This window comes from Mauremys reevesii, linkage group 1 (genome assembly GCF_016161935.1).
Source record: "Mauremys reevesii isolate NIE-2019 linkage group 1, ASM1616193v1, whole genome shotgun sequence".
NCBI classification, from domain to species: domain Eukaryota; kingdom Metazoa; phylum Chordata; order Testudines; family Geoemydidae; genus Mauremys; species Mauremys reevesii.
This window is the reverse complement of record NC_052623.1, coordinates 123,589,021-123,616,646: the sequence shown is the minus strand read 5'-3', so window position 1 is coordinate 123,616,646 and position 27,626 is coordinate 123,589,021. Positions and strand designations below refer to the sequence as shown.

General features: G+C 42.8%; 1 long non-coding RNA gene across 3 annotated transcripts in view; it reads left to right on the top strand.

Moving 5' to 3' along the window:
* The first annotated feature begins 5,393 nt into the window (after window positions 1–5,393).
* Window positions 5,394–27,626, top strand: part of LOC120395849 — a 49,180-nt gene continuing 26,947 nt past the window's right edge. For 2 of the 3 annotated variants that reach the window (XR_005592848.1, XR_005592846.1), the window contains exons 1-2: window positions 5,394–5,493; window positions 11,230–11,340. This is a non-coding gene — a long non-coding RNA (uncharacterized LOC120395849). Of the gene's footprint in view, window positions 5,494–11,229; window positions 11,341–14,284; window positions 14,374–27,626 lie in introns of those variants that run through there. The other variant, XR_005592847.1, reaches the window with a different exon arrangement.

The window sequence follows — 27,626 nt, the reverse complement described above, 5'->3', positions numbered from 1 at the left end:
CTCAGTGTATATGAAAATCATTAATGTTAATGAGAGTTGACTGCATATATGAAGGGGAGAATATACCCTAAAGTTACCAAGGTTTTGCGCTAAATTTCTGAGCCTAATGAAAGTTAACCCATTTGCCCTCAAGTTCAGTGGGGATATGATTCTATTTCTTTTAACCTACTAAGACCACTATAAAGTTCAGCTTACAGGATTCTATCCTGTTTAGGTTCTCACACTGCACCCAACACCTTCTCCTTCCCCCAGTTAAATTAAATGTTCCTGTGCCCAAAGGGTGTGAGCTAGCAGCAAGGTCAGCGACTTTTTAAAAAGAAAACAATCGTGAATTTTCAATCAGAAACCCATTTCTGGAATAGTTTATGAAGGCCAATGTACTGAGAATAAGAGAGACCCTCTTGATTCGTTCCAGGCATTTTCTAGAGAAAAAACCATGGGGTGACAGAGGCTCAGTATATGCTGTGCCTCTGAAGGTGCATCCACACTAGGAAAAAAGGTGGGCTCTTAATGGTGTTAGCTAGCTTAGTGGTGAGAGCATGTTACTATGGACAACGCAATGGTAATTTTAACACAAGTTAGCAGGTTGAGGTAAACACTAGAGGGGAGCCCAGTGTTACCTCAACCTGCCAATACATGGTAAAACTACAGCTGGCTTGTCCACAGCAGGATGTTAAGATGTTACTTACCAGGGCTGTCTAAATTATGGCAGATGCCCTGGGCTGCCCAGAATCACCCCAGCACTATGCACTGCAGCTCCACGCCCTATACCAAGGCTTGCGAGGGAGTCCTCAGCAGACTGTCCTCTACTATCTCCCTCATTCCTAGATCAGTGAAATTCTCCCACAGCTGGATGCACAGCTTTTAGGGCACCTTTACGCTGCCCTGGCCCTGGCCCTTTTACCTGGTGTGAAGGGGTCAAAGCCAGGGTATATCGTGCACATAAATCTTCCCATTTGTTCTCACCAGAGCTTGGACCCCATCAGTTTTGTGAAATATTTGTGAAATGTGAGACTATGCTGGGTGTTGCCATGTACACGAGAGCACCAGGCATTCTGCTTTTCGTCAAAATGGCCTCCCCTGGCAGCTGTTCCACTGGAGCAATGCTACTGTCAATCAACAGGAGTAGGGTCGTGACTACAGGAGACACACTCTTCACAGGAACCACACAAAGAGCATGGAACCCACTGCTAGCAGAAATAACACCCACAAACCCATTCAGAGCTACATCCAAAAATGCCAGTTCTTCGCCCTCGAGTTCCACAATAGCCCCCTCATTCTTACAAAGCCGTTAAAAGTGAAACATCTAATGCTCTAACTGCTTTTTTTGGTGGCAGGGAAGGAAGGAGAAAGAGAGAGCATTGTTATCTTTTAACTCATGGGAGGGGCTCAGGTACCATGGAGATAGATAGATGGAGGGAGAGAAAATTCTCATGCCCACTACTGACATGAGCAGCTTTATAAATTAGAGTGGGTTTGTGTAGGCCATCACATGAGTAACTATAGAGATGTTTCACCTATAAGGTTCTTCAGATACTTACCACTTTGCAAATGAGAATAGCATATGCTTTCCCACTCTCAGCCCCATACCTATGAGCATGCTTTCTTCCATGGAAATACAGTAGTCGCAATTGCAGTGTCATTTCCCCACATTTACTACTGAACTGGTAAGTGAGATGCCACAATATTTTCTTCTATTTAGAACAGGAAAAGCCTGGGAGATCTTTCCGCTTTCACTTTTGGCAAATGTTGACTCTTTAATGGCAGCCACTGTCCATATCTCCACAGACAGATTACAGTAACTAGGAAATCAGGGTTAAAAAAAAAAATCAACAGAGCCAAATTAAGTTGGTTTCTAAATTTATTTTGCTTAAATGGAAATTTTAATTTAAAGGGTTTGGTGTTAAAATGTGAACATTTACTAACGGTTATCAGCAATGGTATTTGATATTTCCACAACTTGCACCTTTATTTACCACAGAGATCCCTTATTCTAATGACTGTCAAATTATTTTGTACTTGCCTACCTTATTGGATGGGGATCAGGGATGTGAAGATTAATGTCTGAGCTGTTGAGATGAAAAGTACTATATAGGCACTTGACTACTTGACTGTAAGAATATAGCTAAGTGTTTGCAGGAACCATGCAAAGTGCTTTTATTGTTTGTTTTATTTTATTGCTGTGCTTCTACTAAGTGCTTAGGGGAAATAGCATTTTATGCATGGAAACACGTGTTGTGTTAAATTAGGTTGCAAGGTGTGATGTGAAACAGATTTTTGAGTGCCATGAAGCACTATTTGGAAAGTATGAATGTGCAAAACTCTCCCTCCAGTCAATAACTGACACAATGCACAAAATAAGAACAAGGCCCAGGTGCATCGGCACCTGCAGATGACTTCCTCAGAGGTCCTTTCAGTCTTCTTCTGTTTTCTATTTCTGCTTCCTGATGCAGCTTTTTGCAAGTTTAAATTTTTCTGCTGGAACTGGCTCCACTGCCCATCCTAAATTCCTTCCTTCCACTCGCAAATTCACACCTCTCCAGGCCAAAAAGTGTCCCATGTAGCCTCTGATTCTGAGTGGTTTATTTGATAGGTGTCCCGTTATCTGAGACAACTTGAACTTAATTTTCACCAGTGCACAACTTCTATTGCTCAGCACCTCCCCATCTGTAGTTGGGCTACCAACATCAGAGGCCACCTCTGCAAAATGTCCTTCATGAAGACATCTGTGTCCTGACATTTGGAATTAGGACTGAACCTCCATCAGTAATAATGCAATAAGAAAAAATAGAATATTATATCTGAGTCAAAACATGGAAAAACACACCCTAGTAAACTGTAACGAAACAAGCCCCACAAACTCTGTGCATTTAGGAATATGCAGAGATACTTGGAGCAAAGCTGTTCTGCAAGGAGAGGTCCACAGGTAGTCAGTGTAGACGTTTCATACTCAGTTAGGAATGTGGGTGTTTAATGCACAATTATTACTCTGCAGGAACTATGCTGATACTGAGCCTGTACGCAGTCATTTACACCTCTGTATAGTGGGTGTCAACGCAGCAGAGCAGCATTCTGCTCTACTTTACATGACTGCACAAGGTACAAGGCAGGGAAGAGTCAGATCCGTTATTTATTCAGTGTATAAATGAGAACCGATCTCCCTTGAGATCCACCACACTGTATTTTAATGCTTTTAGCTCACTGTTGGTTTTGCACATTACAGATAGCTCATTGGCCAAAGCCTAACGCTCCTCAAAATGGCATTGGAACTGGTTCGTTTGTCCTGTGATCTTTCCATCTCAGTGTAATTTTAATCCCCACTGGCTTTATGAAAACCGAGCTAGCTGATGTTTTCTATCAATGGGTTATGAGAGCGCACTGCTTGTAAAATCATTGCTTCCCGGCCCAATGCTTTGAGGTGCTGAGCATCTTTGATTTTAGTGGGAGCTGACTCAGAATCAGGCAGGATCAGCCCATTACAATGATGCAAAATCTCAGGAGTCATCCTTTTGTGTTAGCTGTACTGAGGCCAGGGCACAGACTTCACCGAGCAAGTCCAAGCTGCCCATGAAACACTTATTTATACAGGGAGGGGCAATTAACAATGTATGTGTCATGAGGAATTCATTTCCACCCTCCTTCAAAGCAGCTGGCCAATGTAATTTTGCTGATAGAAGACTGTTCTAAAAAATATCCCTAGATGAATGAAAATCACATCACGAAGGCCTTACACTAACCCCCAGTGGTGCTCATTTTCCCCCAGGTATTTCCTAGCCATTGCTAGCAAGATCCTCTGCCTCAAGGATTATAATGTCCTATACAAGGCTGCATTAATGGACTGCCCTATGGTACCCAGGCCTAGAGCCCCCAGAAGACTACAATCCCGTTAATTGTGATCTTACATATTTAATCTTCCACTTTCTTTTATTTATGGGGACCTAAAACATATCTATATCCTGTGTACATCACTGTAAGCATAGAAAATAGTTTGCCATTTTTATCTAATCACACTTGACACACACGCAAACCTTGAAAATGGCTTGCATGTTTTTGACACGTGGCCTGATTGGTTTTAGACAAACACCCATGTGCTGGAACTGCAGCATGAGCATTTAAATTAATTGGCATACTGCTGTGTGTTTGCCCATGCTGGTATTAATGACATAATCTAAATGCTCCTGAGATGCAAATTTGCAAATCTTGGATTTGTAGACCAACCACGCTACTCAAGTGGGGACACTAAACAGAAACAAAACAACTTGAAAGCAACAGTGGTGTTAGAAAAAATGGTGAAGCTTAAGCTTAGTGTGTTTTACAAAAACCCAGAGAAACCTCTGCAAGAGCGTTGAATTGACTGAAAAAAAGTGATGGGGAGCAACATGGAGCCAGTAACCTTGAAAATTTGCAAGGAGAAGGAAAGGCCATAGAAATACAGTAGCTGTGCAAGAAAAAATGGTAGATGCAGAAAATTTGATGCAACAACAGCCAGTTTGGTTTGGCAATGCTAAAGGTTTGGCTGTGTGTAGAAAGATGGATGTAGAAAACTCCTGACTTCTGTGAAGGTAATTGCAGTGAAGAGAAGAATGTGTCATAAAGAACTTTCTTCATTTTGTCTGCACAACAATGAAGCTGTTGCATGGTATTGGCTTAGTTACTCTCCAGCTACTGGCCATGTTTCCTGCTTTGCACAGAAGCTTTTCTCCTGTGGATCACATGCTCTTACAGAAGGATTCAGCAATTGGAAGCCTCCCAAGTGACTTTCTGAGCATAAGAGATACAGAACACACTGAAACCATGGGCTGGCTTCTTCTATTGAACATAGAAAATCCTCATTTGGTAAGGCTGATTCTGCTCTGGCATAGTACTTTAATTCAGAACAGCAGTACTAGACAAACATTCTTCAGGGTGTGGTAGCAGTTAGAAAGTTATAAATGCTCATGGGCTTAGCTTCTAGGGTGAGAGGGAGAAGTAAACATCCAAAAAGAGTGGGAAACATTTGGGAATTGTCACAAAGTGCTTCAATAGGTACCTAGCAAGTAACATTGCCTAGCCTGTTTTCCCAGACTCCTAGTCTCTCTCTCACACACACACACACAACTGTCTCTCTCTATCATAAGTACCTTTAATCTTCTGTTTTCACATCAGGCAGGACATACTACAGGTATATAACAGCCAGAGCTTTTAGCATAGCTGCTTTCCTCCTCCCCCAGCTTACCTTGTAAGCTCTCCCTTTACTGTCTCGTCCTCCCAGTTATATATTCCTCCAGGTACTGAGTCATTTGTCTCATTAGCGCAGCAGTCACCACCCAGGTGTCTGTAATTCCCCCCAGCAACTGGCTAATTAACCTAACAAGCTTGTAGTCCTCACAGTAGTGCAGCCACTTCAGTGACCAGGATACTACAGATAGTGCCCTGCCATGTGGAGTTTAGAACTATTACAGTTTGATCCATGTCTGGCTGACCACCTTTCTAAATCTGGACAGAAGGGGAAAGGTAAGCTCTGTCCTCTACTCTAGGTGACAAAGTCATTGACTTGATGGGAAAGAAAATGTAAAATACCATAGTCAGAGATTTTCAGCAAGCCAAGTATTTCTCTGTAATTGTTTCTTCAGCATTGCTGTAGCACATGCAGACCAACTCACATTCATCTTCTGATTTCTCCACTCAGATGGGCGAATAACTGAGTGATTCATTGAGTTTCAGTCACATGAGAACCACACAGGTGCAAACCTGGCTGAGGCTGGGCTGGCATGAGAAATAACCTAGGTTTGGATGTGTCTAACGGCTGTGGACAATTGTATGATAATGCTAGTAAGATGGCTAGTTGTTCCAATGGCCTGCAGACCTCCTACCTGTCATGAAAAACCACTGGGCCCCAGGGACCTTTTGGTGCCAACAGGGCAGGGACATGGGGGTGAGGATAGAGTTTTACAAGGATCTCCAGGTCAGATATATGCATAATAGTTCACCACAGTGTAGTATGTGAGATCTCTGCTGAGAGCCAGTAACACACTGGTAGTCATAATCACTGCAAAAAGTGTGTACAGATAATATTAAAGGAGTAGCTATGCTAAAATTTATGTTCTAAGGTCTTGGAGTTAAGGTAGTTCATTCCATCTGGACATTTGGGTATTGTGCATTGTCTGCCTCACGGTGTAGGCCTATTTGCATACTGACTCACAGGCAAAAGGAGAGATTGCAAAATCTACCAGAGAGGGAATTCACAGGATGAACCAAGTAACAAGGGGTGCCCTGTTTATGACTAAAGACAAAGGATGGAATTGGTATATTGTGGGGGGCAAAGAAACACACAGAATCCTTCAGCTAGGAAGCAAACTGACAACATGTCTGTCCCATGAAAGGCAGATCACAGCCAGCTTGGCTGTAAAATGCTGCAAGGATTTTGGGTGAGCAATATTCTACAGGACATGAGAGTATCTTGTTAGTTAAGGTGAGGCTCTAGAATGCGTGTTATGATTTTATTCCATATATGACCATTTGCTTCCAATACTACTACTTGCATCTCTGTGCTTTGTTAACCTGAGTTCACTACAAACAAATCTAAGTGCTGCGAGTTAAGCGGAATGGTGACCTGAGGTAAAATTGATAAGCTGGGATGCACTGTATCTTTGGAAGCAGCGAATCTGTGAACACCGCAAGGTTCCAGCGGATCAGGGGCTGCACACTCCCGGGGGAGGCTTGGAGGGCTCAAGGCCTGAAGTGTACCTATTGCTAACCTGGAGAGAGACAGCGAGGCCTGCAAGGCCTAGAGGGGAGTGCTGGTGTTGCCTGTGGCCAGCAGAGTTGGGAAGCTAACCCCTGGCAGGCAGAAAAGGCTTCCTCACACTCAGGGCAGGTCCCTGTGTATAATATCTTCGGAAGAAAAGAACCTAGTGGCAGTTGGGAGCAGAATTTAGGATCTGGGTCAAATGTCTTAATAGCTTCTAAGGATGTATGTTGTCAGAGGGTGTTTTATCACGAAAAGAAGTGTACGTTTGAAATGCACCATCTGTCTCCTTGTGTCTGAAAGGGGATGTCAGTGGAGGCTGTCAGCTGTTAATTTCCAGTGCACATTCATAAAAACTGTCGACAGGTTCCCCCTGCTGTAGATTTTGGCAAGCTCTGCAAATGAGCACTCAGGGACTTCTGGTGCAGCAATTCTCTTTGCCAACAGTGTGAGCAAGTCAGCAAGAAACTTCAGCTACTGCTGAGACTTCCTAGGAAACTTGGGGAAAACCTTTTGCTAAGAAACAATTCTGCTTGTCATATTAGTTCTTCCCGGATATGGCTGTTTGTATAAAAATGGATCTCTTCTTTAATTAATCTGCCCTGGCACTTGACTTCATAATCCTCTGTTTATATAGTAATCATTTCCAAAACAAAAACTGCAACCTGATCCAAGCCCCAGGGAAGTATTTCTATTGAGTTCATTGTGGGTTGGATGAGGCCCAGGGAGAAGAATTCTGTCTTAAGGAAAAGTGGATGTTTTGCAAAGAGCAACCATATTTACATGAGAAACATATTTTAGTGATAAATAATAGAGGAAACAACAAACAAAAAAGAAAGCATAAGAAATATGAGCAGAATTTTAAAAATAGACTATTTTTCAAAGTGTTTGCAGATGCACTTTTAACACCCTTTAAAGAGAGTTCCCTGTGTGATGAGATCCCTGGATTGCAGCGTGGGACTGTGAGACTGCTGTGACCACTTGTCTCTCCAGCCTGGGTTGTGTCTCACAATGCTCTGCTAGTGACAAGCAGCAAACCCCCCAGGCGCTGTGATCATTCAGCACAACTGCCTGTGGAGCCCCACACCCAGCTACATTGCATGACTGCTCCCAGAGCCGCTCATAAATCATACAGAGAAAGGCACCAGCCAAATCCTCCCAGCCTTGTACCTCAGGAATATACCATCTTGCACTGCACGCTTCCTGTGTGAAGGACGTGGGAGCTGCCTGTAATATTATATGTTCTGTCCATTTATCTGATTGTTATTGTGGTGTTTACTATGTGATTACAAGGGGTTAATTCAAGCAAGGGCTAGTTGACTATGTAGGAAAGAGGACAATAGCTTTAGATAACCTCCTATTTATTGATACTTAAAGGACAATGCAGGCAGGGCCAGTGCAAGGATGTTTCCCGCCCTAGGCGAAACTTCCACCTTGCACCCTCCCCTCCCTCGTGCCCCCGCCCTGAGGTTCCCCCCCCTCCACCCTGAGGTGCCCTCCTTGCAACAGCTCTGCACCCTGAGGCGCCCCCCCGCCCCAGCTCACCCCTGCTCCGCACACGAGCACCCCAAGCACACCGTTGCTGCTTCACTTCTCCCGCCTCCCAGGCTTGCAGCACCTAAGATGATTGGCGCTGCAAGCATGGGAGGCGGGAGAAGTGAAGCAGCTCACCCCTGCCCCACCTCCTCCCCGAGCACTCCGTGGCTGCTTCACTTCTCCCGCCTCCCAGGCTTGCGGTGCCAATCAGCTTAGGTGCCGCAAGCCTGGGAGGCGGGAGAAGTGAAGCGGCCACGGTGTGCTCAGGGAGGAGGCGGGGTGGGGGTGAGCTGGGGCGGAGAGTTCCCCTGCGTGCCGCCCCCCCTTACTTGCTGCAGGCGGCCCTCCCTGCGCTCCCCTGCCCCAGCTCCCTCCCCCTACATGCCGGCGGCAACCAGGACAGCCGAAGATCCAGCCGCCGCGGTCGCTGCCGAAGAAAATGGCACCCCCCACATCCTAGTGCCCTAGGCGACTGCCTAGGTCGCCTAAATGGTTGCACCGGCCCTGAATGCAGGTGTCATTTGCTTTGAAGTTTTATCTCCAATCATCCTGATCTCAGCAGTCCAGCTTGGAGGGTTCAGCTTGTAACCACAAGGGGATCCAAGCAGGAAAAACTGGAACAAAGAACTTTGTGTGAATAAAAATTCATTCACTGATGGACAGGGCAAAGGAGGCAAAGACTGTTGGACAGAGTCTGAGCCGCCTTTCCCCCAAAGCAAAGGGACGTGGATAAGGTAGGCCTACTGAAGATAGATATGTATGTAGACCAGGGGTCAACACCCTTTCAGAAGTGCTGTGCCGAGTCTTCATTTATTCACTCTAATTTACGGTTCCGCATGCCAGTAATACATTTTAACGTTTTTAGAAGGTCTCTTTCTAGAAGTCTATAATATATAACTAAACTATTGTTGTATTCAAAGTAAATAAGGTTTTTAAAATGTTTAAGAAGCTTCATTTAAAATTAAATTAAAATGCAGAGCCCCCCGGACCGGTGGCCAGGACCCAGGCAGTGTGAGTGCCACTGAAAATCAGCTCGCGTGCCGCCTTCGGCACATGTGCCATAGGTTGCCTATCCCTGATGTAGACCTTTTATTATAAACCCTTTTTGCTCTTGTTATGCTTTGTTCATACTGCTGTGATTAAACAGTACTTTGTTTTGAAAAGGCTATTTTGAGTCACTGTATTAACCACTGATCACAGCTCCCAAAGGGAAGACGTGCAGGTAGGTAGCCCAGCAGCAGTCCAAGAGTAGGAGAATTGTGGGATTCCACTCCTGAACAGATGAAGGAAAGAAGCCTCACACCTGACAGGGTGCACTCAGAGAAACCAGAAGAGGTGGAACAACATATCACTACACATGAGTTCAAAGGAGGACGGCCTTGTGGTTACCCTGAACCCTGGACTCTGAAACCCTGAATTCAGCTCCTTGCTCAGCAACAGGCTTTCTACATGATCTTGGGAAGATCACTTTGCATGAAATCCAAATAGGAAATTCAAATAGCTAAGTGGGACAGAGACAGGAACTCGATGGGGGGACAGAACAGGAACTGGGAGGAGGAAATAAAAGCTGATGGGAGACAGACAGACATAAGAGTCTATATCCACTAGAACACTGGTTCTCAAACTTTTTTTTCTTAACGGACCACTTGAAAATTGCCGAGGGTCTCGGCAGACCACTTAATGATCTTTCCAAATGTTGTTTGTACCATTAGTTAACTATTGTAAAGCACTTTGGATAAAAGCGCTATATTAAAAAAAAACACCTTAATAATAATTAAGGTTTTTTGTTCTACAAATAAAAGCACACAACTCCTATTTTAATATCAGTAATCTTATCTTTCTAGTGCAATGGATATGCCCTCTCTCCCCTGCCACGGCAGCCCCCAAGCTGAGGCTGGGAAGGAGGGGGGTCTCCCCCCGGCAGCCACAGCCCTGGAGATGGGGAAAGTCGCCTCTTTCTCTGGTCACCGCAGCCCTGCACATCCCAAATTCCTCCCACCCCCTCTTCTCATCCCCTGCTCCCTATTCTCCCGCAAGGCACCACCTCACCTTACATGTGCGCCTTCTCCGTAGGAAAACATTTCTTTAAACTCTAAGCAAATATCTGGACTCCCAAATTTGGGCTGCCATTCCATCTTGACCCACTCCCCTTCCACCTGGATATCATCTCCATGAAGAGTGGTTCCCCCAAAGTCTGACAAGAACTGATGTCATTGGCGATGATGGAAGGAGGGGTGAGTTCTCTTTGTGGCAATTGTGTTATGTGAGAAAGGAAAGGGTAAGGAGAGAGCAGTGTTTATGGCTCATTCAATGCTTGGTTATGTGTGATGTGTAGACACTCATCCATTAGGAAGTGAGCTGAGGTCACCAATGATATCACACAGGTTCCCTATGCAGATGACATATGGCATGAACTTTTGGTCATGACTGCCCTGGCTGAAATTTAAACTGGTGACCCAGAGCTGAAGGGTTCATTGGACCATCACCTAACCTCTAAGCCATCCATCGTCCCTACCCCAAGGACTCATCTCTTGTTGTGATTCCAAATTTTTGTAGCCAGTTGGTTGACTATACTGCAGAGGCATCATTTCAGAAGGGGGAAGGGGGAGCAAAAAGTAGATGACACAATGGAGCATATACACCTATGAAAAGTCAGGGAGGAGGAGCAACTGCCCCCCTTACGCCATAGCAAATGATGCCTCTGCTGTCCAGATCAGTGCAAACATTCAGAATCCTGTGTAAATCTTACGAGGATCCGGAATGCTTGAATTTTCTGTGTGTTCCTTGTCCTCCCTTTAAAAAGCTGTATCTTTTTAAAGGAGGACAAGGAACACACAAACTCGACAACAGGTTTTGGTCTTGAAGGCCGTTCTGGTAGAATAGTGCTGTTGTGTATTATATGTTCCATTCATCTCCATGATGGAAGATATCTGTGGCAAATGTGGTGGCTTATCATGTTTTTGCAGATGGTGGTGAAACAGGATCTTCTGAGCTGCAAAGCAGCATTTAATGTTGGTGATTAGCTCATTCACCTACTTGAACATCTTCATGCAGAAAACCCTGTGGAAGAGCTTCAGGTGAGCTATGCTACCTGTTAGGAACTGTAGCTGGAATTGTATGTGGGAAATTCTTCCTGTTTTCTAGTACATCTTCTATGTTGTTGCTGAGAGTCTGGAACTTAACACCATTTGGAGGGCACAGGGCATTAGCTTTATGGGTTGGTGCATTATCTTTGACCTGCAGAGGCCTTCTTTGACTTAGCAGAGATGTGAGAATAACTGTCCTATAAATTTACACTTTTATACAGTGCAAAATCACCGGAGTTTAGTGCAGTTAGCACTCTGTATCAGGGATGTCCAGGACTGGAATAGCAGAGATTAGGGGTATTTTAGCTCAGAGCAATTCACTGAAGAGATGCGAGGGAAACCTTCCTACCACTTGCTCACACAGTGCCTGGCACAAGATTGTGCTATCAGTGCCTCGCTTCCATGAAGATTAAATCCACTCACAATTTTTTGAAGAGAAAAACATCTTAGTATCAAGGCTCATCCATTTCAACAGAAAGATTCCAACTGGGACATCTTGCAGTCACTGTCGTTCTCCAAAGTAGGCACAGCAAGAGCTGTCAGAACCTGTTAGATATTCACACCCATCACTTTTTCCAGTTGAGTAATGCAACTGATTATTTTTTTCCTAACGTGCTCCAGAAAAGGCAGCCAAGTATAATTTCCTTAGCAGGTGAGCCGCAGGGATTAGTCCCATGTTTTTTACATTACCCTCCAAGTATATTGTCACAAATGGACGATACAATCTTTACTTACTGAAGAAGAATATTTACTCAGACAAACATCTCTCTTAAATATAGCAGCTCAGTCCAGCGACTTGTGCATTTATGGAACAGCACCTGCCTGGCCTGGCACCTCACAAGGATATTTTGATGCAGTAATTGTAAAATGTAGTTTGTAAATAAGGCTGTTAGAAGAACAAAATATGAACTTTCATTCCAGATGACTTTTATTTTAGATTATGAAAGACTTCAAAGACAGAACAATGATATCTCCATGGGAGAGAGAGCGCGATCTCATTCTGTCAGAACCTCCCCACACAGTCACCTCAGCAAATCGTTAGCAGATTACATTTAAAAGTGCAGGAAAAGGACTCATAGCTACGTACACCTCAGAGAGACACACCTTTTGTGTATACAGTAACGGTAGAGGTACCCCTAAGCAACACAGCAAACAGAAGACTCCTACTTCAATTTCCTATGAATCTAGATGATGGGATCACTGTGAAAAAATGGAATTACAGTATTTTTAATTGTCGGTTTTTGAAAATGATGATTTATTGAATAAAGTGGCAAACAGAAGGCAGTGCTCTCATAAAAAAAACCCATGGGAACCAGATTCTCAAACAACAGTTTGACTGGTCACATAGTCCTGGCTTTTTCTCCTCTTTCCAGAAGCCTAAACACATTTTTTAAGAAACTACAATTGTTAGCCAAAAGGGCTCGTTCTCCCTCCCTTAGCTATAATAACACCACCAAGGAGGAGACAGGAAGACAAGACAGTACCACACCCTTTATTGATCGGTCGGCTGGCTGAGCTCCTCCTCTAGCCAGAGAGAGAGAGAGAGACACAGACAGGCTGGATGGGCTTACTTATTTTATAAAAAACAAAACAACTTTGCTACGTTTGTCTCGTCATTTTGGTTGACCTATAGACCCTGTACATGTACTATTAGGGGGATAATTGAAGTGACATATATTATTTATATCATTTGTGGGGGCTACAAGAGACATACAGCTGAGATTTGATTTGTCATTCTGAAGGGGACACAAGATACATCTTTGACCCTTTGTTTTTGTACTATACACTGGATGCATGCATGAGCGCAGCAGCTGCCAACATAGCCAGCACATATATATAAGGGGAAAAAAACAAAATGAGTAAAATAAATGACTTAGGTAAATACACGGCCTTCTAATGAGTTCTGTCTGTTCCTTTCCAACACGGTTTGCATTACATAATAACTTTAACTTTCACTTACTCTAACAAAAGGCTTCATTAGCACTATGATTTTCCAACACAATTAATATTATTTTTTCTCATGGAGAATTGCTGTAGTTGCCACAGGTTGTTATGTGAATGGGAGGGCAGATGGTCCATGAGATGGTCCAGTGTTTAAAAGTGTAGTCCACATTATGAAAATGTTTACAACTTTGGTTTTAGACAATGGGTCAAGTTCAGTCATGATAACAGGTAATGAAGTTTTCCGTTTATACCAGAGTTGAATTTGTCCCAAAGGTTTTAGCTATTATTTTTCAGTCCTAATTTTTGTTGTCCTTTTTCAATATTAAAATCTGCAATAGTTTTAGCTAAACTGTTAGCAGGTGAGGCTCACAGACTAGAAGTATTTAAATGGGGAATAAATATTTAATAATGGGCTCTTCAGTCTAATAGAGAAATATGATCCGATGGCTGGCAGTGGAAGCTAGACAAATGCAGACTGCAAATAAGGTGTAATTTTTATGGGTGAGAGTGATTTAACCATTGGAACAATTTACCAAGGGTTGTGGTGGATTCCCCATCACAGACCATTTTTAAATAGAGATTCGACGGGTTTCTAAAAAAAATATGCTCTAGGGACTATTTTGAGGAAGTTCGATGGCCTGTGTTATACAAGAGGACAGGCTAGCTGATCATAATGGGCCCTTCTGGCCTTGGAATCGCTGAAAAATAAAGCCAGCTATAGGGGAAATATCTGAATTGCCTCAATCACATCCCACTGAATGCTATACGTTTTCCTTTGTGCTGATACATGTCCCCTAGTTTATTTCCCAAGCATTTAATGGTGCCTTGGTAAAAAGGCTGTGGTAGAGTTAGTGCATAGAGAAGTTGGCAGCTGAGGAATGTGATGGAGGAGCATGAATTTTTTCCATAAAATAATTGTCCAGGAATTGTAGCTATTTTTTGTATTAGGAATGTACCTTTAATGACATCAGATTAACTTTTTTTTCCCCAGGGGAACACTGTGTTCTTACCAGGAGTCTAAACAAAGAGCTGTCAGATTTCTATATCACACTATTTCCTTCAAATGTAAACCTAACTGCAAAATGAATTGAAATACATTTGGTGTGAGGAAAATGAACTGCTCGCCAAGATTTTGAACAGTTTCATGTCCGTTTTGATTATATATTTTCACTCCCTGTGAAACAGTACACATACACATCATGTACATTTTTAACTCTCCTTCCTTTTTCTGTAGTGAATACTGGATAAAACAAACTAAATCTGGTTGTATTGATAGTATATGTCTACTATATCAATAGGCACTGTAAGACTGTGACAGGTTGTCCACCCTATACAAGCCCTGAAGGGGTGAAGGTGGCCAGGTGGGCCAATTAACTGCCTAGGTTGTACCTGGAGGAGCATCCAGGGAACAGTGATGATTAATTAAAGAGGAGGCTCAGCTGGACAGAAGCAGGAGGGGCCTGTATAAAGCCCAGTAGCTCAGAGCAGAAAGGGAATGCAGAGAGTGAGGCTACAGTTGCTCTCAGGGTGAATGAAGGCAAGGTAGGAAGTAGCCCAGGGATACAGCAGTAAGGTTGAAGACTGTGCAGACCTTGACTACTTGTTGTAGGGTCTCTGGTCTGGAATCCAGTGTAGAGGGTTGGCCTGCATTCCCCTCCTAGCCACTGGAGAAGTGGCATAGTTAATGGGCAGTGAATGACTGCCTGGAACAGCAGGTCCCAAGAGACTTTGATACACACACCCCACCCGAAAGAGGAAAACTACAGCAGCCTGGCTGGAGGAGCAAGTCACAAAGCAGGAGCTGTGTTGTTGTTTGTTTGTTTGTTTATTTCAGACTAAACAAACACACATCCAAAAAACTAAATACAACGCCTTCAAGGCATATATTTCATATGTACCGTAGAGTGGATGAGCTGTTTAAGCAATTCTCTCCACTATAGTTAAAACAAATTATTCTGAATTCCCTACTGGAGGTTGAGAGTGGCTGGGACAGTGCAGCAGTGAAACTGGCTAATCCCCAAGATATATATACCTGCACAGCTGACCAATTAATAAGCATTCTGAAAATTGCTTAGTATTCTTAAAAATAGGTTTAAAGGTTCTTATTAGGGCTGTCAATTAATCCGTTAACTCACGTGATTAATTTAAAAAATTAATCACAATTTAAAAAATTAATCGTGATAAATCACACTTATATGAATAGAATACCTACTGAAATTTATTAAATATTTTGAATGTTTTTCTACATTTTCAATATTGATTTCAATTACAACACAGAATACAAAGTGCACAGTGCTCACTTTATATTACCGGTATTATTTTTATTAAAAATATATGCACTGTAAAAATGATAAAAGAAATAGTATTTTTCAGTTCACCTCATAAAGAGATTGCACTTCAGTACTTTTATTGTAAAAATGTAACCTAGAAATGCAGAGGGTTTTTTTTAGGTTACATAACTGCACTCAAAAACAAAACAGTGTAAAACTTTAGAGCCTACAAGTCAACTCAGTCCTACTTCTTATTCTGCCAATCGTTAAGACAAACAAGTTTGTTTACATTGACAGGAGATAATGCTGCCTGCTTCTTATTTACAATGTCACCTGAAAGTGAGAACAGGTGTTCGCATGGCACTTTGATAGCTGGCGTTGCAAGGTATTTACATGCCAGATATCCTAAACATTCATATGCCCCTTCCATGCTTCAGCCACCATTCCAGAGGACATGCTTCCGTGCTGATGATGCTTGTTTTTTAAAAAAAAAAAAAAAAGTGTCAATTAAATTTTTGACTGTACTCCTTGGGGGGGAATTATATGTTTCCTGCTCTGTTTTACCTGCCTTCTACATATATTTCATGTTGTAGCAGTCTCAGATGATGACCCAGCACATGTTCATTTTAGGAACTCTTTCACAGCAGATTTGACAAAACGCAAAGAAGGTACCAATGTGCAATTTCTAAAAATAGCTACAGCACTTGACCCAAGGTTTAAGAATCTGAAGTGCCTTCCAAAATCTGAGAGGGACGAGGTGAGGAGCATGCTTTCAGAAGTCTTAAAAGAGCAACATTCTGATGTGAAAACTACAGAACCCAAACCACCAAAAAAGAAACTCAACCTTCTGCTGGTGGCATCTGACTCAGATGATGAAAATGAACATGCATTAGTCTGTACTGCTTTGGATCATTAACAAGCAGAACCCATCATCAGCATGTAAACACCACCTCTGGAATGGTGGTGGAAGCATAAAGGGACATATGAATCTTTAGCACATATGGCATGTAAATATCTTGCAATGCCAGCTACAACAGTGCCAAGAGAACGCCTGTTCTCACTTTCAGGTGACATTGTAAACAAGAAGCAGGCAGCATTATCTCCTGCAAATTGTAACCAACCTTATTTGTCTGAGTGATTGGCTGATCAAGAAGTAGGACTGAGTAGACATGTAGGCTCTAAAATTTTATGTTTTTTTATTTTTGAATGCAATTTTTTGTACCTAATTCTACATTTGTAAGTTTAAGTTTCATAATAAAGAGATTGCATATAGCACTTGTATGAGGTGCATTGAAAAATACAATTTTTTTGTTTTTTACAGTGCATTTGTAATAAAAATAATATAAAGTGAGTACTGTACACTTTATATTCTGTGTTGTAATTGAAATCAATATATTTGAAAATGTAGTAAACATCCAAAAATATTTAGAATAAATAGTATTCTATTATTAACAGTGCAATTCATTTTTTAATTGCACAATTAATCATGATTAATTTTTTTAATCGCTTGACAGCCCTAGTTCTAATTCATTCTTCATAGTATTTGACACCATACACATTTGCACTGTAATGACAATGAGACCTCTGTTGGAAGGTTAGGATGATTATGCGCAGAGGTGTACAGGATGTTTCATAGAGTATGGAATAGTTCAATGAAGCTGTATTAGTTTATAACAATCTGGCCTTACATATATAAGAAGTAGTTGCTTTTTCAGGTACAGAAAGTGGCTTCCAAGGAGATTCTTGAAGTACATACTTGGGCCCATTTTAGTTTCGATGTGTACAATGATTAGCTGTTTGGAGTCGGGGGAAGAGGATAGGTAAGAGTTTGCCTACATGGTGAGTTATTGCTCAGCAAACCAGGGTGTGAATTTACAGCGCACCAGCTTGCCGCACAGTAACTCACCATGGGGACTGTACTGCTTGAAAGCTCAGCATGCTAAGTCAGACTTTGGGACTTTCACTGCACTGTAGCAGTGACACACGGCTATAGGCAAGCTCTAAGAGAGTGCATGAGACAGCATACTGAGGAAAACATAGTAAAACGTTGTGGGTGATATATTCCCTTCCAACATCATCATGTTCCAACCCAGTATTCTGTACGTGCCAGATATATTACAGAAGAATTACTTTCAAAAAGTTTGGGAGAGCTTCAAATAAGTGTATTGCACTAGGTTTCATCTCCCTCTGCCAACTAGGTGTCCCTGTGCCATATACCCAAATGTACGTATCTCAGAGGAAGAAGAAAATAATAACTAATAAGTGTTACTGTAACACTAACTCCTGTAGTCATACTCAACACACTAGTGTAGTAATTTTTTAACAAAACATGCTTTCTGAGGTATCATTTGAAAACGAATAACTCTGATAATTTTCTTGCATGATGTATGTACGTGCTGGGTATTGAGTTATGGCTATATGCTAGAATTATGACTGAAGTATATGTAAACCAGATGTCAGGGGGACTTGTTAAACAGGTCTGACCTAAACAAAGGAATGGGTGTTTAGTTTGATAAGCAGTAAAGAGACAGCAGGGGCAGGAGATGGCAGGAAAGAGAACAATTTGCATTTTAACAAACACAACTGGGGGAAGAAAGAGCATTGAACTTCCTTCACCACAGGACTCCATGTGTTACCTTCCTCACAGCATGAATAAACATCACTTTGAGGGGTAACCCTCAGAAGAATCCCTTTCAAAGGTTTACTGGTCTATAAAGGGGGGCCTGAAAATGAAGTGCCAAGCAATTGAATCAACTGATTGCACACAATATTACTGTATTATAAGAGTGTATAGAGTGAGGTCTTTTCTGAAAGCTAAGACACTCTGCCGTTGTGATGCGTGTATTAACTCTTTGTGAGAAAATATGGATACTTAATGATACTATGTTTTAATGTCTGTGGCCAAACAGGGAGAAACAGGTTCCCTCCAAGACAGGAGAGAAGGCAGCTATTTACCTGTCTGCTATGTAAATGAAACATGGTGGAATCAAAAGAATGGAAGCTCCATTACATAAAGGGTGATGGGAGGCCAACAGAAAGGGAAGAACAGCATGAGGTCATCCTGTCCCTTGAAACAAAGTCATTGAGCTAAGCAGCTCCCATTGGCTGGGAATGGTGAACCGTGGCCACTAGGAGCTGCAGGGGGGATGTGCCTGCGGACGGTCAACATAAACAAAATGTCTCACGGCCTGATGGGCCGTGTGCCGAAGGTTGCCGACCCCTGCTATATCCTATTGTTAATAAATCTGTTTTAGTTTTACTATAAACCAACACAGTGCTGTGTTAAATGGAAGGGTGTATTTTCCCCAGTTAAGTTAATAAGGCTGCGATGTGTTTTTGTGTCTTCAGAGAAAAAATATAGTTAATTTGTTCTTCTAAACTGTCAGGGAGAGGGCTGGACATTGCAGAGCTCACACTTTTGGGAAAACTCAAGACTGGAATTGTATTGGGGTCACCTGGTTGGTTGTAACCAAAGCTGGTGGAAGCCAGAGTGGGGTTGTAGACAGGTTGCTGGGGTCAGAACTGCTGAACCATGCTGTCTAGCACACAGACACTTCAGGGTGTGACCTGCATGCCTGTAGGCTGGTTATGAGTGTCCCAGGCTAGAAGCTACAACAGCAAACTGTTGTGAAACACCCAGGATTGCAGGACAAGTGGTGACATAACCTCTCACTGGTTTTGATTGCATTCCAAACCCTGTCAGTTACCTATAAAAATGACCTGAAATTGCTTAGGCATGCTAACATCATGATTTTATCATCTGATGACTTGGAACTTACCAGGGCTACAAACAAGTGTTCTCTGTCCCACTGGAGATACTAAGCCTTTAAATAACACCTTTCATCACAGAACCTCAATCCAGTTCAGTGGTGCACCACAATTCAAAGACCAAAGCATCTGTACAAGTAGCCCATTCCCCACAGCATCACTCTCCTGTAATTCTCTTTCCCAGTTAGTGGACACAGAGAGCCCAATTTTTACTTCCAGGCAGGCAAGCTTCATTACTGTTCCCTTCCTGCGTGGTCCCCATGTGGATTTCAAAATGTTGTATTGATCCAGAAATATTCTGATAGGAAAGGTGTGCATTATGCTCGAACATCTGTAATGCCTATGAGATGACACTGCTTCAAATTATGTTTTGACTGCTTGAAGAGATCCATATCTAACTATTCCATTTTCACACAGGAGGCACTCAGTTCTCTAACAATGCTTTAAAATGTTTAGTAACAATTCAACACAGATGTCTGTTATGATTACACTCAAATCATTTGATGGAGCTGATAACCTGGAAAAAAAACAAGCATACAAAAAAAAAGGGGTGGGGGTATGGGAGAAGAAAGGAATCCAGACAAAGGAAGTCCAGAGACCATCAGCTATGGTCTGAAATCTGAATTGAAGGCCCAGCCTTGTGCTGGTAAATAGTTACAAGCGGGACACCAGCTGTCAGTAATGAACACTTCCAGGAACAAAAAGATTACTCAGATGTGAGAGCTTTGAGGTTACAAGCCCTGCAAAGTAGGTGAGAGCTGATTCTTCTACTCACTGCTAGAGGCAAAGTTTTCATTTAAAAGCCCAGCAGGAATTTCTTTTGCTGTTTGTTCAGTTTGTACAAGTAATTCGGAGGCTTTTTTTTTTACGTGGCTAAACTAGAGATATAATTAAACCTGGACCTGAAAATAGAGTGGAATGGGTCTCTTGGGTCCAGAGAGACTTCTCTCAGCTACTGTGCTCTTAGAGTGAATTCTGTTAGTTAGATTTCATTTTATTGCAGTTTTCATTCTGCCATAATCTTTAAGGCTGAAAAGAATAGACAGAAAGTAATCAAATCAAGTAACCTTCTTTGAGAAATGACTTCAGAACTTTATGGCGGCAGCAGGGCTGGAGAGTCTCAGTTCTTACAGCTTTTCAGAGATTCTCAAGAGAGATTCTGCTGTTTATAAATGTATGATTTTTGTAATGCCACAAACACCAATTAAATCCTTGTTATATGTTGCAGTGAGCAGTTCTCTCAGTTCTTTCATGAGGCCCTGGGTTCTTCAGTCTGTCACCTGGCCCCATTAGTTCCACACCCTCAGGCTGGGAGGCAACTAATTATGGCACATGTGGGGCCAGTTGAACCAGGTGTTGAGAGCAGAACTTCAAGGGTGATTGAGAAGAGTCCTGTACCAATGAGGTGGAGCAGAGATGTCTTTAGGTTTCCCTTGACTTCCCCCAATTCTGGGGCCATCAAGGCAGAGGACTGGTACCCGATGTAAGCAGAACATCCTGAAGGCTATTCTAATTTGTGCCAGCAGCCAACAGCCCCAAAGGGCCACCATGACAGCCTGGAATTGCCATGGCATAAAGTAGCCACAGCCAGGCCTCCTTCCCCGCCCCACAGTCTTATCATCTGTACTTTGCAGCCCGGAGGAGAATGCCTTAGGAGTTGCTATGATGGCTCTGTGCCAACCACAGACCCCCATCTGCAGGGAGACTCCACCAGGGACTGGATCTGCATGCTCAGAGCAGCACAAAGCAGCCCCAATATACTTGAGGATCAAGGCCTTAGTTTCTTAAAACTTGAAAGACATATGTGAGGTTAAGAAGTTTGTTCAAAATGCACAGTTCCAGTTTCTTTTACTCTGACCATTCTTTGTGGAAAATTCTCTTCAGGAATAATATAGATAAAAAAATAGAAACTAAAAATTGGATTAGAGATTAAGGAACTGGAAAGTCTACTGATGCCATGGACCAACATTTGTCTCGTGTTTAGAAGTAGGAGAACATCTCTCCTATTGAGGCAAGGGACATGCTTTGATGGCCTGCCCTCAGAGAATAGTAGAACCAGTGCATTTCCAGATATTTCAAGGAAAATACTATACTTACAGCAAACCTCTCTGTCAATGGCTTTGAGGATGAGGCCAAAATCCAACCCTGGTTTAGAGATGACATGCAACAAATGAAGTGAGGAGGAAGATGGCTAGAGCACCAGTAAAAGAATCCGATTGTACCAAAGGCAATCAGTTGAAGCATAAAGTTGAATTCTCATTTTTTCCTGAGTCAATGTGGGAAGAACAGATGAAAGCAATCTGGCTTAGGCTCACTCTCGATAAGACTAAGTAGTAATGGTAGACTGTGGGGAAAGTAACTGTAGGCGTTGGCAGCAATAATATCTACTCCTCTGACTGAGGGTGCTCATATTCCCTTAGTCACCAAGTTCACAATTCAGGGATAGTGTTGAGTCCACAGCTTAGGATCCCCACTTTGTAACCATGGCCAGGATGAGGGTTTTATTTCAGTCTACGTCTGGTCAGAAAGCTTTGATTGTTTTGGATCAGTTACAGCTTTTGCTATAGTTATCTGTATCTTAGTCATCTCAAACTGCACTCAGTGCAGGGCTACATCTTAACTCCAATTGCAGACTGAAGCTGCTACAAAACACGGTCCCTCCCTCCCCCCGATTCAGTGGTGTATGATGCCAGAAGCACATGACACCAGTGCACCTTAGTTTGAGCAGGACCTTTGGAACAGGACAGCCTGCCCCTTTCAGGGCCAGGAGGACTTAGGCCAGTCAACCTGGTTGAATTGACCTCACCTGTTCCATAATTAGCTGCTTCCTAGCCTGAGGGTGCGGGACTAATGGGGACTGAAGAACCCCTGGATCTCATAAGAGCTGAGAGAATTCAGGTGGGGAGGACTGTGGAGAGCAGATTGGGCTCCCGTAGCAGGCAGTGAGGTCTGTGTAGACATGTTTGTAGAAGATTGTAATTTAGAGATGCTCCCTCTTAAGGGCCAGTATTATGAACATAGGAATTTGGAGATGTGCCCTGGAGGCAGGGGTTAGGATCACCACATGGTTGTGGGCATCAGTTCACCAGGGATGCTCTTGAGTTAGGAATAAAACTTTAATATTACATTCTCATTCACTGGCTTGTTATTTAATGAACCCCAAGATTGTTACAGTCTGGGCTGCAGGAAGCTCCGGTAAGTGGTAGCATGTGAGATGGGCAGCCTGCGAGCTAGCCCTGTATAACCGAACAGAGGAAAGCAAAGGTAGCTCAGAAGGGGCTGACAATGGAGCCGAGGAGATGGGCTGAAGAATAGTCCAAGGGGTCAGAAGAATATGGTGATTGTTTGGGCTTTTGTAACCTTGGAAGAGGTTAAATTTGTTTAGTGACTTGGCAGGAGGGACGAGCTACATTATAAAGACTGAGAGGTGGAAACTGAAGCAGGGAGCACCTGCAGCACCAGGGTTCCCCCAGGAAAGGTGCTGTGGGGTGGACGCTCCTGTGACAAACTTCCTGTGCAGTCAGTTCTGTTGGACTCAATGGGACTTTTCACACAGAAGGGACTATTCAATGGGCTTAGCTGCCTGGACTTCGAGATCTCATTTACACCAGCCAGTGATCTAGCGTAATGCGAATAAGAGTAGCAGTACTAAGCCCTACATTCTGTGGTGTGCTCTCACACAGGTTTCTCTGTTAGCAAAGCGTACAGGTGTTCCCAGGTTGTGAGAGGTCTGACTAAGCTAGAAGATTTTTCAGTAGGTGATATATCTGAAGGACCATCTGGGGCTGAACAACCAGAATGGGGAACCCAGTATAGGTCTTACATTGTGTCCATAGCATAAACCGTATGTTGAATGCCCCTTACACCCATACATGTGCGATATAATCAAGCTTCACTTCACTGAATTAACTATCTGAAACATTATTTGTTTTACTGTTTATATTTTAAACAATGTCACTGTGGGCTAGAGGGAGCCATTCAGTTTAGTCCAGTGTAAAGCGGGGAGCATACCTGCTTTTCAGGGCACTTACTGCCCTTCTCATGCCTGGCCAGTGTTGCTGACTGGTGAGTGGTGGGGCTTAGCCATGGCCCTACCCATTCCCCATCTCTCTCTATGCCCTGCTCTGCACAGTTACTCACAGGATGTATCAGGTGCCCAGTCCGTGCTCTCCCCAGGCACCTGGAGCCACAATCAAGGCTAATGCAGCTTCACAAGGGAGTGTGCAGGGGTGTCTTACCGCCCTTTACCCCTCTCTGTGGCAGGTTAGCCTAGGGGCACAACCTAGCTGACAAACTACACTGGCCAGAAAAAGAGCCAATCTGATTTTTAAAAGGTAAGTTCTTTAATGTGTTTATCCACCTAGTGCCGATTCTGCTCCCGTTGGCAAAACTCTCATTGACTTTAGTGGTGCAGGATCAGGCTCACAGAACCTGGTTCTCCTACCCTTGCCCTCATTAGTGCTGAATAATGCTGTTAGTGAATTTGAGGGCAACGAGACGAATCCTGGGAGCTAGTGCTGCTGACTGTGAGCGAGGGTTGCAGAACTGAGCTCTTCTGGTTGGAGAAACTAGCCAGAATTTTCCATTCGCTTGAAAATCAGTTGATGACTTAACCCTTGGCAACAAAGAGCTGGTCGGATGTGTCGTCGAGTTAAACAGTTCAGCGTGTCTATCCCACAGCATGTGAACACTTGTATGTATCACGCATGTGTAATACATTTGGAAAAATGAAATTAACAAGGAGCTAATAAACGGGGGGAAAACAAACCAACTGAAATTCGGCACCAAATGCTGGTTGCACTGTAGTAATGTTAGTGTATTGTGGTAAGGTTTTATTATAGCTAGTACAGCACCAATTCAATTCTCTGATCAGAATACACTACTTGGTCTTTGGCCTCATAGTTTGTCCACATGGGAACTGCATTATTACCTCATAAAACACCACTATTGCCGCTTAAGTAAACAGTCTATATTGCTGAATCCTTTAGTGTTGTGGAAATAATGCACTTCCTCCGTTTCTCAAGATATTTGTTTTGCTGCAAGGATCCAGAGGTCTTGATAGTTATACAGCAGCTCTGGGACGATGTCCATTTATTCAGTAGTAGTTAGAAAAAGTATATAAAAAATTCGATCTAATGCAAAGTGTGTGGGAGTTGGGGGAGGATGACACCAGCACTGAAGTGCCACCTATGCTAGGCCAATTTCAAAACTTCTTTCTGAGGAATTTCCACGCCACTGATGTGATTGGCAGGCAGGCTGCAGAATGCATCACATTTTTGAGAGGCTGTCTGCTCTTCATGGTGCCAATTGGCTCAAAACCAGGGCAGATAAATGTTTTATGGTTGAATATTGCAGCAAGTGGGGTTAGAAGTTAAACTTGCTGGAACAAAGCCTAGGAGAACGTCTTTAAAGTAAAAGAAAAATGTGAAGATTCTTCTGAACAATCAGATCACTTTAAAATTCCCTTTTATACCTAACACTTTAAATGTTTTACCGGCATAACTAAAATGCTGAGATGTAATTTTTTTTCCAGCATAGTTATGCTGATAAGAACCCCAATGGAGATGCAGTTATAGTAGTATAAGGCATTTTATACTGGTATAGATCAACTTTTAAGTGTAGACAAGGCCTTAGTTTTTATTGTTTAAGAACTATTCAGTCCTGTGAGGATTTCCAAGAATGATAGGGAGAAACTATAGTGGTATAAATCAGGAGTAACTCCACTGACATCAATGGAGTTACACCAGTGTAAGTGAGATCAGAATGAGGCCCAGTGTCTGGCAAATGACAGATAATGATTTTTTTTTTCAAGAAAAGGGAAATTCGTAAATGCAGTTAGTCCAACACTTTTTATTAATGAGTCTTTGACTGAAGGGTCAAAAGCAAGAACTTGAGTTGAGAATGTAAGCACTGGTCATGTGTTTTCCTGAACTCATTCTTATTTCTTGCCTGCTGCATTGTTTGCCAAGAGATTATACTCTTGTTCTTGTCGGCAGAGGTCCCAGGGTGTCCATCCAGCCATAGTGACATACAAAGCCTCTCTGCTGGATGGAATACCAGTCCAGGGGATATTACCATATAATATACTCAATCTAATTGTAGAAATATCATGCAGCAGAAGGGGGGGCTGGTAGACTGAGCTTCTTCAGGGGAAAGTCACCTACTTGGATCCGGCCTTACAAGCAGAGAGAGATTTATCCCCTCTCTCACAGATAGAGAGTATGCTCAGCTCCCTGGAGCAGCTCCCAGACTGCCTACTACGCCCCTAAAACATGCATCAGATGTGAGAATTGACACTTGTGCTGCTGCTGCTCTCTGCAGTTAAAATACCTCAGGAACACAGTCTCTCTCTTTTCCCCCATTTTATCTTTTAGGTACCACTATTAGCTGATAGTAATAGTGCTACCCAGACTCATGAATAAACCTTCCTCGCTGTTTTAATTTGGGGGTGGGGGGTTGTAAGTGTCAGGAAGAAGAGAAGTGTTATTGATGTCAACGTGGACTAGCTGCATAGGGGAGAATTGCAATAACATGGTACAGTGGCACCAATTTTTTGTTGTTTTTTGTTTTTATTTTGGGGAGAGGGTTGTCCACTCTTTCATAATAACAGCTAGTACCAATCTCCATGAATAAGTAGCTTCCTGCCCCCATCCACACTGTGGGGAGACAAGGTGAAAGTATACCGTGTGCTGAGCTAATTTTATACTAACTAGACATGGGTCCAAGCCCTATGGCATTTTGGAGAAATTTGGAGCTATGGTCAGTGAAGTAGGCCTACTTCTGATTTTGATTGAGGGAAGAAAAATGCTTTCTTCAGCCTAATAACATCATCTGCAAATTTTGTGACTGACTTTCCCAGCAGTTGTTTTCCTTAAACACATTCATTCATTCTGGAGGTTCATTCATACCCTTTGGTAGAGCTGGTCAGTTAAAATTATTTCCATTGAAAAATGGTGAGTTTGTTGAAAGATGTGGGTTTAGGTGAAATTTTCATTAGGAAGATTTTTCAGGTCCATGGTGAAATGTCAGGGAAACTTTATTATCCCCAATGGGCGTCTCCTATGGTGCCCCCTAGAATAGTTAAGAGCCTGGGCTATAGGAGAGCCATGTTCATTTCCCTCCACCATGTCCCGAGTTAATGCCATAACCACTAAGCTATTGGCTATTCTGGGAGCAGTGGCTCGCGCTCTCTCTCTCTCTCTCTCTTACTTGGCAATGAGAATTTAATCATTCATATAAGGAGAGACTAACTCTATAACCTGGAGGCTGGGGCTTTAGTCTGTGGTGCAAGAGACCCACATTCAAATCCCTGCACGGTCTGATTTGAAGTAGGGACTTAAACCCTGGTCTTCCAGGCAAGTGGCTATTCTGGAGTAGTGGATGTCTAGTTTTCATGTGAAAAAATCAATAGGACTTGTTTGTGTTCCAGTGTGGAACAGTAACACACACATATTTTGAAACCTTTTTTGTTTGTTTGTTTTAATTTTAAGTGTTTTTCAGCCAGCCCTCCCTTCTGCATCGAATGGCCGCATCGATACATAGTTAATCTTTTACACCCCGCGCTTTTCAAAACCATTCCTAACGGGGGAACGTTGTTCATATTCCAGGCTCGAGTACTGTATAAGCATTGACAAACAAACTAAAAGATATAAATCCTTTGTTTCTTGTCATGTCGATTCATGCCAAGAATACCCCTGATAATATACAGCAGGTGTAGTTACCACTTAGGATTCCAGAAAGCTGTGTTTAATCACATGCTTTGTAGGTACATATTTGGGGAGTTGGGAATGGGTTTGAACACCCAAGCACCAGGATCTGAATGTCCCTGGACTTTGGTCAACTTTGATTCCAGATATGAATGCCTCAGCAGGCCCTTTTCTCTGTGCGCATCAAACAAAACGTGGTAAAGTTCAGATCCAAACTTCACATCTTTGTCCCCCCTGCACGTATTTGTAATCCTTCATATCTATTAATATAGCAAGGTCACTCTGCCTATCTGTGGCAGTTTCATAAGTGTCTCTATGAAATTGCAGAAGCAAGCAAAATAGCAAGTATATGGAAGGGTGGGGGGATTCATTTTTTTACCACACATTGTGTAGCTGATAACAGCAAAAACAAACGAGAGCTTCAGAAACTCAGAGGCTGTATAGCTGAATGGTGCACTTTCCCCACTCTGACCTTAACAGCATTCAGGAATGTAGCATTATTGTCTTATTTCGCTGGCTCATTGAAATCTAGTGTTGCAGCTGAATCCTAGCATGCAACATACTCTCAAGGACATCTTTTTTTCTACTA